The sequence below is a fragment of the Taeniopygia guttata genome, chromosome 16 (assembly GCF_048771995.1).
Source record: "Taeniopygia guttata chromosome 16, bTaeGut7.mat, whole genome shotgun sequence".
Classification (NCBI taxonomy): Eukaryota; Metazoa; Chordata; class Aves; order Passeriformes; family Estrildidae; genus Taeniopygia; species Taeniopygia guttata.
Genome location: NC_133041.1, coordinates 254809 through 266828, shown reverse-complemented (window position 1 = coordinate 266828; position 12020 = coordinate 254809).

Genomic DNA, 12020 nt, shown 5'->3' with positions numbered 1-12020 from the left:
GCTGCCGGAGGCGAAGAAGCGGCTACTAGGTGCACCGCTGACGTGAACCGCACTTGTAGGCTGCAAAGCGCGGCTTCGGCAAAAAGAAGCCGGCAACCGCCGCTTCCCTGCGGACAGCTGCGGAGAGCCGGAGTCTGCGTCTCTATCAGAGTGCATCATAGCGAAAAGCTTTTCCAGCGTGTCTCGCAGGGAGAAAGCTTGCCAGCACTGTGCACGCATCCCGCCCTTGCCCAGAAACATATATTTGCTGAACACTCCAAAAACACTACTCTTTCCTAGGCAAGCTTCAAACTGCTGTCAGATATCTGTCCTCACTGTTTTCTGCTGCCCTGCTCCTTGTAGAGGAGTGCACAGCTCCACCTGACATTCAGTGCACAGCGAAGTCAACTGCAAAAAACCAGCAGCTGCTCACTCCCAAACACAAGGCGCTGTCTATGTTCTTGCTTCCCGAGCAACTCAGCACAGCCCTTCTTTTCTGCGGCGGCCATCGAGATCGCTGAAATTCGTAAACTCAGGGTACGAACAAGAATTCTCCAGATTCGTCTGCATCAGGACCAAGTCAAAACGCAGGAAAGTCGTCCTGGAGCCCCTGCCAGAAGTATCCCAGAGGTGAACTGAAAGGGCTGGCAGCTGCAGCCACCGTCCTCTAGCAGTGCCAAGGCTGCGCACACAAGCCGATTTCGTTCTTCGCCTCTCAGAAGCCAACCGCTCTCCCCGGCTGCCGGAGGCGAAGAAGCGGCTACTAGGTGCACCGCTGACGTGAACCGCACTTGTAGGCTGCAAAGCGCGGCTTCGGCAGAAAGACGCCGGCAACCGACGCTTCCCTGCGGACAGCTGCGGAGAGCCGGAGTCTGCGTCTCTATCAGACTGCATCATAGCGAAAAGCTTTTCCAGCGTGTCTCGCAGGGAGAAAGCTCGCCAGCACAGTGCACGCATCCCGCCCTTGCCCAGAAGCATGGATCTGCTGAACACTCCACAAACATTACTCTGTCCTAGGCAAGCTTCAAACTGCTCTCAGACGTGCGTGCTCTCTGTTTTCTGCTGTCCTGCTCGTTGTAGAGGAGTGCACAGCTCCACCTGACATTCAGTGCACAGCGAAGTCAACTGCAAAAAACCAGCAGCTGCTCACTCCCAAACACAAGGCGCTGTCTATGTCCTTGCTTCCCGAGCAACTCAGCGCAGCCCTTCTTTTCTGCATCTCGGAAGCTCAGGGAGCAAACGAGAATTCTCCAGATTCGTCTGCATCTGGACCAAGTCAAAACGCAGGAAAGTCGTCCTGGAGCACCTGCCAGAAGCATCCCAGAGGTGAAGTGAAAGGGCTGGCACCTGCAGCCACCGTCCTTTTGCAGTGCCAAGGCTGCGCACACAAGCCGGTTTCGTTCTTCGCCACTCAGAAGCCAACCGCTCTCCCCCCGGCTGCCGGAGGCGAAGAAGCGGCTACTAGGTGCACCGCTGCGTGAACAGCACTTGTAGGCAGCAAAGCGCGGCTTCGGCAGAAAGACGCCGGCAACCGCCGCTTCCCTGCGGACAGCTGTGGAGAGCCGAAGTCTGCGTGTCTAGCCGACTGCATCATAGCGAAAGCTTTTCAGCGTGTCTCGCAGGGAGAAAGCTTGCAAGCACACTGCACGCATCCCGCCCTTGCCCAGAAACATATATTTGCTGAACACTCCAAAACACTACTCTTTCCTAGGCAAGCTTCAAACTGCTGTAAGACATCTGTGCTCTCTGTTTTCTGCTGTCCTGCTGGTTGTAGAAGAGTGCACAGCTCCACCTGACATTCACAGCGAAGTCAACTGCAAAAAACCAGCAGCTGCTCACTCCCAAACACAAGGCACTGTCTATGTCCTTGCTTCCCGAGCAATTCAGCACAGCCCTTCTTTTCTGCATCTCGGAAGCTCAGGGCACGAACAAGAATTCTCCAGATTCGTCTGCATCAGGACCAAGTCAAAACGCAGGAAAGTCGTCCTGGAGCACCTGCCAGAAGCATGCCAGCGGTGAAATGAAAGGGCTGGCAGCTGCAGCCACTGTACTCTAGCAGTGCCAAGGCTTCGCACACAAGCCGGTTTCGTTCTTCGCCTCTCAGAAGCCAACCGCTCCCCCCGGCTGCCGGAGGCGAAGAAGCGGCTACTAGGTGCACCGCTGACGTGAACCGCACTTGTAGGCTGCAAAGCGCGGTTTCGGCAGAAAGAATCCGGCAACCGCCGCTTTCCTGCGCACAGCTGCGGAGAGCCGAAGCCTGCGTCTCTAGCGGACTGCATCATAGCGAAAAGCTTTTCCAGCGTGTCTCGCAGGGAGAAAGCTTGCCAGCGCAGTGCACGCATCCCGCCCTTGCCCAGAAACATATATTTGCTGAACACTCCAAAAACACTACTCTTTCCTAGGCAAGCTTCAAACTGCTGTCAGACATCTGTCCTCACTGTTTTCTGCTGCCCTGCTCGTTGTAGAGGAGTGCACAGCTCACCCTGGCATTCAGTGCACAGCGAAGTCAATTGCAAAAACCAGCAGCTGCTCACTCCCAAACACAAGGCGCTGTCTATGTTCTTGCTTCCCGAGCAACTCAGCACAGCCCTTCTTTTCTGCGGCGGCCATCGAGATTTCTGAAATTCGTAAACTCAGGGTACGAACAAGAATTCTCCAGATTCATCTGCATCAGGAACCAAGTCAAAACGCAGGAAAGTCGTCCTGGAGCACCTGCCAGAAGCATGCCAGAGGTTAACTGAAAGGGCTGGCAGCTGCAGCCACCGTCCTCTAGCAGTGCCAAGGCTGCGCACACAAGCCGGTTTCGTTCTTCGCCTCTCATAAGCCAACTGCTCTCCCCGGCTGCAGGAGGCGAAGAAGCGGCTACTAGGTGCACCGCTGACGTGAACCGCACTTGTAGGCTGCAAAGCGCGGCTTCGGCAGAAAGAAGCCGGCAACCGCCGCTTTCCTGCGGACAGCTGCGGAGAGCCGAAGTCTGCGTCTCTAGCGGACTGCATCATAGCGAAAAGCTTTTCCAGCGTGTCTCGCAGGGAGAAAGCTTGCCAGCGCAGTGCACGCATCCCGCCCTTGCCCAGAAACATATATTTGATGAACACTCCAAAAACACTGCTCTTTCCTAGGCAAGCTTCAAACTGCTGTCACACATCTGTGCTCTCTGTTTTCTGCTGCCCTGCTCGTTTTAGAGGAGTGCACAGCTCACCCTGGCATTCAGTGCACAGCGAAGTCAATTGTAAAAAACCAGCAGCTTCTAACTCCCAAACACAGGGCGCTGTCTATGTCCTTGCTTCCCGAGCAATTCAGCACAGCCCTTCTTCTCTGCAGCGGCCATCGAGATCTCTGAAATTCGTAAACGCAGGGTACGAACAAGAATTCTCCAGATTCGTCTGCATCCGGACCAAGTCAAAACGCAGGAAAGTCGTCCTGGAGCACCTGCCAGAAGCATGCCAGAGGTGAACTGAAAGGGCTGGCAGCTGCAGCCACTGTACTCTAGCAGTGCCAAGGCTGCGCACACAAGCCGGTTTCGTTCTTCGCCTCTCAGAAGCCAACCGCTCTCCCCGGCTGCCGGAGGCGAAGAAGCGGCTACTAGGTGCACCGCTGACGTGAACCGCACTTGTAGGCTGCAAAGCGCGGCTTCGGCAGAAAGACACCGGCAACCGCCGCTTCCCTGCGGACAGCTGCGGAGAGACGAAGTCTGCGTCTCAAGCGGACTGCATCATAGCGAAAAGCTTTTCCAGCGTGTCTCGCAGGGAGAAAGCTTGCCAGCGCAGTGCACGCATCCCGCCCTTGCCCAGAAACATATATTTGCTGAACACTCCAAAAACACTGCTCTTTCCTAGGCAAGCTTCAAACTGCTGTCAGACATCTGTCCTCACTGTTTTCTGCTGCCCTGCTCCTTGTAGAGGAGTGCACAGCTCCACCTGACATTCAGTGCACAGCGAAGTCAACTGCAAAAAACCAGCAGCTGCTCACTCCCAAACACAAGGCGCTGTCTATACCCTTGCTTCCCGAGCAACTCAGCACAGCCCTTCTTCTCTGCAGCTGCCATCGAGTTGTCTGCAACTCGGAAGCTCAGGGAACGAAGAAGAATTCTCCAGATTCGTCTGCATCCGGACCAAGTCAAAACGCAGGAAAGTCGTCCTGGAGCACCTGCCAGAAGCATGCCTGCGGGGAACTGAAAGGGCTGGCAGCTGCAGCCACCGTCCTCTAGCAGTGCCAAGGCTTCGCACACAAGCCGGTTTCGTTCTTCGCCTCTCAGAAGCCAACCGCTCTCCCCGGCTGCTGGAGGCGAAGAAGCGGCTACTAGGTGCACCGCTGACGTGAACCGCACTTGTAGGCTGCAAAGCGCGGCTTCGGCAGAAAGAAGCCGGCAACCGCCGCTTCCCTGCGTACAGCTGCGGAGAGCCGGAGTCTGCGTCTCTATCAGACTGCATCATAGCGAAAAGCTTTTCCAGCGTGTCTCACAGGGAGAGAGCTTGCCAGCACACTGCACGCATCCCGCCCTTGCCCAGAAACATATATTTGCTGAACACTCTAAAAACACTGCTCTTTCCTAGGCAAGCTTTAAACGGCTGTCAGACGTCCGTGCTCTCTGTTTTCTGCTGCCCTGCTCGTTGTAGAGGAGTGCACAGCTCACCCTGGCATTCAGTGCACAGCGAAGTCAATTGCAAAAAACCAGCAGCTGCTCACTCCCAAACACAAGGCGCTGTCTATGTTCTTGCTTCCCGAGCAACTCAGCACAGCCCTTCTTTTCTGCGGCGGCCATCGAGATCGCTGAAATTCGTAAACTCAGGGTACGAACAAGAATTCTCCAGATTCGTCTGCATCAGGACCAAGTCAAAACGCAGGAAAGTCGTCCTGGAGCCCCTGCCAGAAGTATCCCAGAGGTGAACTGAAAGGGCTGGCAGCTGCAGCCACCGTCCTCTAGCAGTGCCAAGGCTGCGCACACAAGCCGATTTCGTTCTTCGCCTCTCAGAAGCCAACCGCTCTCCCCGGCTGCCGGAGGCGAAGAAGCGGCTACTAGGTGCACCGCTGACGTGAACCGCACTTGTAGGCTGCAAAGCGCGGCTTCGGCAGAAAGACGCCGGCAACCGACGCTTCCCTGCGGACAGCTGCGGAGAGCCGGAGTCTGCGTCTCTATCAGACTGCATCATAGCGAAAAGCTTTTCCAGCGTGTCTCGCAGGGAGAAAGCTCGCCAGCACAGTGCACGCATCCCGCCCTTGCCCAGAAGCATGGATCTGCTGAACACTCCACAAACATTACTCTGTCCTAGGCAAGCTTCAAACTGCTCTCAGACGTGCGTGCTCTCTGTTTTCTGCTGTCCTGCTCGTTGTAGAGGAGTGCACAGCTCCACCTGACATTCAGTGCACAGCGAAGTCAACTGCAAAAAACCAGCAGCTGCTCACTCCCAAACACAAGGCGCTGTCTATGTCCTTGCTTCCCGAGCAACTCAGCGCAGCCCTTCTTTTCTGCATCTCGGAAGCTCAGGGAGCAAACGAGAATTCTCCAGATTCGTCTGCATCTGGACCAAGTCAAAACGCAGGAAAGTCGTCCTGGAGCACCTGCCAGAAGCATCCCAGAGGTGAAGTGAAAGGGCTGGCACCTGCAGCCACCGTCCTTTTGCAGTGCCAAGGCTGCGCACACAAGCCGGTTTCGTTCTTCGCCACTCAGAAGCCAACCGCTCTCCCCCCGGCTGCCGGAGGCGAAGAAGCGGCTACTAGGTGCACCGCTGCGTGAACAGCACTTGTAGGCAGCAAAGCGCGGCTTCGGCAGAAAGACGCCGGCAACCGCCGCTTCCCTGCGGACAGCTGTGGAGAGCCGAAGTCTGCGTGTCTAGCCGACTGCATCATAGCGAAAGCTTTTCAGCGTGTCTCGCAGGGAGAAAGCTTGCAAGCACACTGCACGCATCCCGCCCTTGCCCAGAAACATATATTTGCTGAACACTCCAAAACACTACTCTTTCCTAGGCAAGCTTCAAACTGCTGTAAGACATCTGTGCTCTCTGTTTTCTGCTGTCCTGCTGGTTGTAGAAGAGTGCACAGCTCCACCTGACATTCACAGCGAAGTCAACTGCAAAAAACCAGCAGCTGCTCACTCCCAAACACAAGGCACTGTCTATGTCCTTGCTTCCCGAGCAATTCAGCACAGCCCTTCTTTTCTGCATCTCGGAAGCTCAGGGCACGAACAAGAATTCTCCAGATTCGTCTGCATCAGGACCAAGTCAAAACGCAGGAAAGTCGTCCTGGAGCACCTGCCAGAAGCATGCCAGCGGTGAAATGAAAGGGCTGGCAGCTGCAGCCACTGTACTCTAGCAGTGCCAAGGCTTCGCACACAAGCCGGTTTCGTTCTTCGCCTCTCAGAAGCCAACCGCTCCCCCCGGCTGCCGGAGGCGAAGAAGCGGCTACTAGGTGCACCGCTGACGTGAACCGCACTTGTAGGCTGCAAAGCGCGGTTTCGGCAGAAAGAATCCGGCAACCGCCGCTTTCCTGCGCACAGCTGCGGAGAGCCGAAGCCTGCGTCTCTAGCGGACTGCATCATAGCGAAAAGCTTTTCCAGCGTGTCTCGCAGGGAGAAAGCTTGCCAGCGCAGTGCACGCATCCCGCCCTTGCCCAGAAACATATATTTGCTGAACACTCCAAAAACACTACTCTTTCCTAGGCAAGCTTCAAACTGCTGTCAGACATCTGTCCTCACTGTTTTCTGCTGCCCTGCTCGTTGTAGAGGAGTGCACAGCTCACCCTGGCATTCAGTGCACAGCGAAGTCAATTGCAAAAACCAGCAGCTGCTCACTCCCAAACACAAGGCGCTGTCTATGTTCTTGCTTCCCGAGCAACTCAGCACAGCCCTTCTTTTCTGCGGCGGCCATCGAGATTTCTGAAATTCGTAAACTCAGGGTACGAACAAGAATTCTCCAGATTCATCTGCATCAGGAACCAAGTCAAAACGCAGGAAAGTCGTCCTGGAGCACCTGCCAGAAGCATGCCAGAGGTTAACTGAAAGGGCTGGCAGCTGCAGCCACCGTCCTCTAGCAGTGCCAAGGCTGCGCACACAAGCCGGTTTCGTTCTTCGCCTCTCATAAGCCAACTGCTCTCCCCGGCTGCAGGAGGCGAAGAAGCGGCTACTAGGTGCACCGCTGACGTGAACCGCACTTGTAGGCTGCAAAGCGCGGCTTCGGCAGAAAGAAGCCGGCAACCGCCGCTTTCCTGCGGACAGCTGCGGAGAGCCGAAGTCTGCGTCTCTAGCGGACTGCATCATAGCGAAAAGCTTTTCCAGCGTGTCTCGCAGGGAGAAAGCTTGCCAGCGCAGTGCACGCATCCCGCCCTTGCCCAGAAACATATATTTGATGAACACTCCAAAAACACTGCTCTTTCCTAGGCAAGCTTCAAACTGCTGTCACACATCTGTGCTCTCTGTTTTCTGCTGCCCTGCTCGTTTTAGAGGAGTGCACAGCTCACCCTGGCATTCAGTGCACAGCGAAGTCAATTGTAAAAAACCAGCAGCTTCTAACTCCCAAACACAGGGCGCTGTCTATGTCCTTGCTTCCCGAGCAATTCAGCACAGCCCTTCTTCTCTGCAGCGGCCATCGAGATCTCTGAAATTCGTAAACGCAGGGTACGAACAAGAATTCTCCAGATTCGTCTGCATCCGGACCAAGTCAAAACGCAGGAAAGTCGTCCTGGAGCACCTGCCAGAAGCATGCCAGAGGTGAACTGAAAGGGCTGGCAGCTGCAGCCACTGTACTCTAGCAGTGCCAAGGCTGCGCACACAAGCCGGTTTCGTTCTTCGCCTCTCAGAAGCCAACCGCTCTCCCCGGCTGCCGGAGGCGAAGAAGCGGCTACTAGGTGCACCGCTGACGTGAACCGCACTTGTAGGCTGCAAAGCGCGGCTTCGGCAGAAAGACACCGGCAACCGCCGCTTCCCTGCGGACAGCTGCGGAGAGACGAAGTCTGCGTCTCAAGCGGACTGCATCATAGCGAAAAGCTTTTCCAGCGTGTCTCGCAGGGAGAAAGCTTGCCAGCGCAGTGCACGCATCCCGCCCTTGCCCAGAAACATATATTTGCTGAACACTCCAAAAACACTGCTCTTTCCTAGGCAAGCTTCAAACGGCTGTCAGACGTCCGTGCTCTCTGTTTTCTGCTGTCCTGCTCGTTGTAGAGGAGTGCACAGCTCCACCTGACATTCAGTGCACAGCGAAGGCAACTGCAAAAACCCAGCAGCTTCTCACTCCCAAACACAGGGCGCTGTCTATGTCCTTGCTTCCCGAGCAACTCAGCGCAGCCCTTCTTCTCTGCATCTCGGAAGCTCAGGGCACGAACTAGAATTCTCCAGATTCGTCTGCATCAGGACCAAGTCAAAACGCAGGAAAGTCGTCCTGGAGCACCTGCCAGAAGCATGCCAGAGATGAACTGCAAGGGCTGGCAGCTGCAGCCACTGTACTCTAGCAGTGCCAAGGCTTCGCACACAAGCCGGTTTCGTTCTTCGCCTCTAAGAAGCCAACCGCTCTCCCCGGCTGCCGGAGGCGAAGAAGCGGCTACTAGGTGCACCGCTGACGTGAACCGCACTTGTAGGCTGCAAAGCGCGGCTTCGGCAGAAAGAAGCCGGCAACCGCCGCTTCCCTGCGGACAGCTGCGGAGAGCCGGAGTCTGCGTCTCTATCAGAGTGCATCATAGCGAAAAGCTTTTCCAGCGTGTCTCGCAGGGAGAAAGCTTGCCAGCACTGTGCACGCATCCCGCCCTTGCCCAGAAACATATATTTGCTGAACACTCCAAAAACACTACTCTTTCCTAGGCAAGCTTCAAACTGCTGTCAGACATCTGTGCTCTCTGTTTTGTGGTGTCCTGCTCGTTGTAGAAGAGTGCACAGCTCCACCTGACATTCAGTGCACAGCGAAGTCAACTGCAAAAAACCAGCAGCTGCTCACTCCCAAACCCAAGGCGCTGTCTATGTCCTTGCTTCCCGAGCAACTCAGCACAGCCCTTCTTCTCTGCAGCTGCCATCGAGTTGTCTGCAACTCGGAAGCTCAGGGAACGAACAAGAATTCTCCAGATTCGTCTGCATCCGGACCAAGTCAAAACGCAGGAAAGTCGTCCTGGAGCACCTGCCAGGAGCATGCCAGAGGTGAACTCAAAGGGCTGGCAGCTGCAACCACCGTCTTCTAGCAGTGCCAAGGCAGCGCATACAAGCCGGTTTCGTTCTTCGCCTCTCAGAAGCCAACCGCTCTCCCCGGCTGCCGGAGGCGAAGAAGCGGCTACTAGGTGCACCGCTGACGTGAACCGCACTTGTAGGCTGCAAAGCGCGGCTTCGGCAGAAAGACGCCGGCAACCGCCGCTTTCCTGCGGACAGCTGCCGAGAGCCAGGGTCTGCGTCTCTAGCGGACTGCATCATAGCGAAAAGCTTTTCCAGCGTGTTTCGCAGGGAGAAAGCTTGCCAGCACTGTGCACGCATCCCGCCCTTGCCCAGAAACATGGATCTGCTGAACACTCCACAAACATTACTCTGTCCTAGGCAAGCTTCAAACTGCTCTCAGACGTGCGTGCTCTCTGTTTTCTGCTGTCCTGCTCGTTGTAGAGGAGTGCACAGCTCACCCTGGCATTCAGTGCACAGCGAAGTCAATTGTAAAAAACCAGCAGCTTTTCACTCCCAAACACAAGGCGCTGTCTATGTCCTTGCTTCCCGAGCAACTCAGCGCAGCCCTTCTTCTCTGCATCTCGGGAGCTCAGGGCACGAACTAGAATTCTCCAGATTCGTCTGCATCAGGACCAAGTCAAAACGCAGGAAAGTCGTCCTGGAGCACCTGCCAGAAGCATGCCAGAGGTGAACTGAAAGGGCTGGCAGCTGCAGCCACTGTACTCTAGCAGTGCCAAGGCTGCGCACACAAGCCGGTTTCGTTCTTCGCCTCTCAGAAGCCAACCGCTCTCCCCGGCTGCCGGAGGCGAAGAAGCGGCTACTAGGTGCACCGCTGACGTGAACCGCACTTGTAGGCTGCAAAGCGCGGCTTCGGCAGAAAGACGCCGGCAACCGCCGCTTCCCTGCGGACAGCTGCGGAGAGCCGGAGTCTGCGTCTCAAGCGGACTGCATCATAGCGAAAAGCTTTTCCAGCGTGTCTCGCAGGGAGAAAGCTTGCCAGCACAGTGCACGCATCCCGCCCTTGCCCAGAAACATATATTTGCTGAACACTCCAAAAACACTGCTCTTTCCTAGGCAAGCTTCAAACTGCTGTCAGACATCTGTGCTCTCTGTTTTGTGGTGTCCTGCTCGTTGTAGAAGAGTGCACAGCTCCACCTGACATTCAGTGCACAGCGAAGTCAACTGCAAAAAAACAGCAGCTGCTCACTCCCAAACACAAGGCGCTGTCTATGTCCTTGCTTCCCGAGCAACTCAGCACAGCCCTTCTTCTCTGCAGCTGCCATCGAGTTGTCTGCAACTCGGAAGCTCAGGGAACGAACAAGAATTCTCCAGATTCGTCTGCATCCGGACCAAGTCAAAACGCAGGAAAGTCGTCCTGGAGCACCTGCCAGAAACATGCCTGCGGGGAAATGAAAGGGCTGGCAGGTGCAGCCACCGTCTTCTAGCAGTGCCAAGGCTGCGCACACAAGCCGGTTTCGTTCTTCGCCTCTCAGAAGCCAACCGCTCCCCCCGGCTGCCGGAGGCGAAGAAGCGGCTACTAGGTGCACCGCTGACGTGAACCGCACTTGTAGGCTGCAAAGCGCGGTTTCGGCAGAAAGAATCCGGCAACCGCCGCTTTCCTGCGCACAGCTGCGGAGAGCCGAAGCCTGCGTCTCTAGCGGACTGCATCATAGCGAAAAGCTTTTCCAGCGTGTCTCGCAGGGAGAAAGCTTGCCAGCGCAGTGCACGCATCCCGCCCTTGCCCAGAAACATATATTTGCTGAACACTCCAAAACCACTACTCTTTCCTAGGCAAGCTTCAAACTGCTGTCAGACATCTGTCCTCACTGTTTTCTGCTGCCCTGCTCGTTGTAGAGGAGTGCACAGCTCACCCTGGCATTCAGTGCACAGCGAAGTCAATTGCAAAAACCAGCAGCTGCTCACTCCCAAACACAAGGCGCTGTCTATGTTCTTGCTTCCCGAGCAACACAGCGCAGCACTTCTTCTCTGCATCTCGGGAGCTCAGGTCACGAACAAGAATTCTCCAGATTCGTCTGCATCAGGACCAAGTCAAAACGCAGGAAAGTCGTCCTGGAGCACCTGCCAGGAGCATGCCTGCGGGGAACTGAAAGGGCTGGCAGCTGCAGCCACCGTCCTCTAGCAGTGCCAAGGCTTCGCACACAAGCCGGTTTCGTTCTTCGCCTCTCAGAAGCCAACCGCTCTCCCCGGCTGCTGGAGGCGAAGAAGCGGCTACTAGGTGCACCGCTGACGTGAACCGCACTTGTAGGCTGCAAAGCGCGGCTTCGGCAGAAAGAAGCCGGCAACCGCCGCTTCTCTGCGTACAGCTGCGGAGAGCCGGAGTCTGCGTCTCTATCAGAGTGCATCATAGCGAAAAGCTTTTCCAGCGTGTCTCGCAGGGAGAAAGCTCGCCAGCACAGTGCACGCATCCCGCCCTTGCCCAGAAACATATATTTGCTGAACACTCTAAAAACACTGCTCTTTCCTAGGCAAGCTTTAAACGGCTGTCAGACGTCCGTGCTCTCTGTTTTCTGCTGCCCTGCTCGTTGTAGAGGAGTGCACAGCTCACCCTGGCATTCAGTGCACAGCGAAGTCAATTGCAAAAAACCAGCAGCTGCTCACTCCCAAACACAAGGCGCTGTCTATGTTCTTGCTTCCCGAGCAACTCAGCACAGCCCTTCTTTTCTGCGGCGGCCATCGAGATTTCTGAAATTCGTAAACTCAGGGTACGAACAAGAATTCTCCAGATTCGTCTGCATCAGGACCAAGTCAAAACGCAGGAAAGTCGTCCTGGAGCCCCTGCCAGAAGTATCCCAGAGGTGAACTGAAAGGGCTGGCAGCTGCAGCCACCGTCCTCTAGCAGTGCCAAGGCTGCGCACACAAGCCGATTTCGTTCTTCGCCTCTCAGAAGCCAACCGCT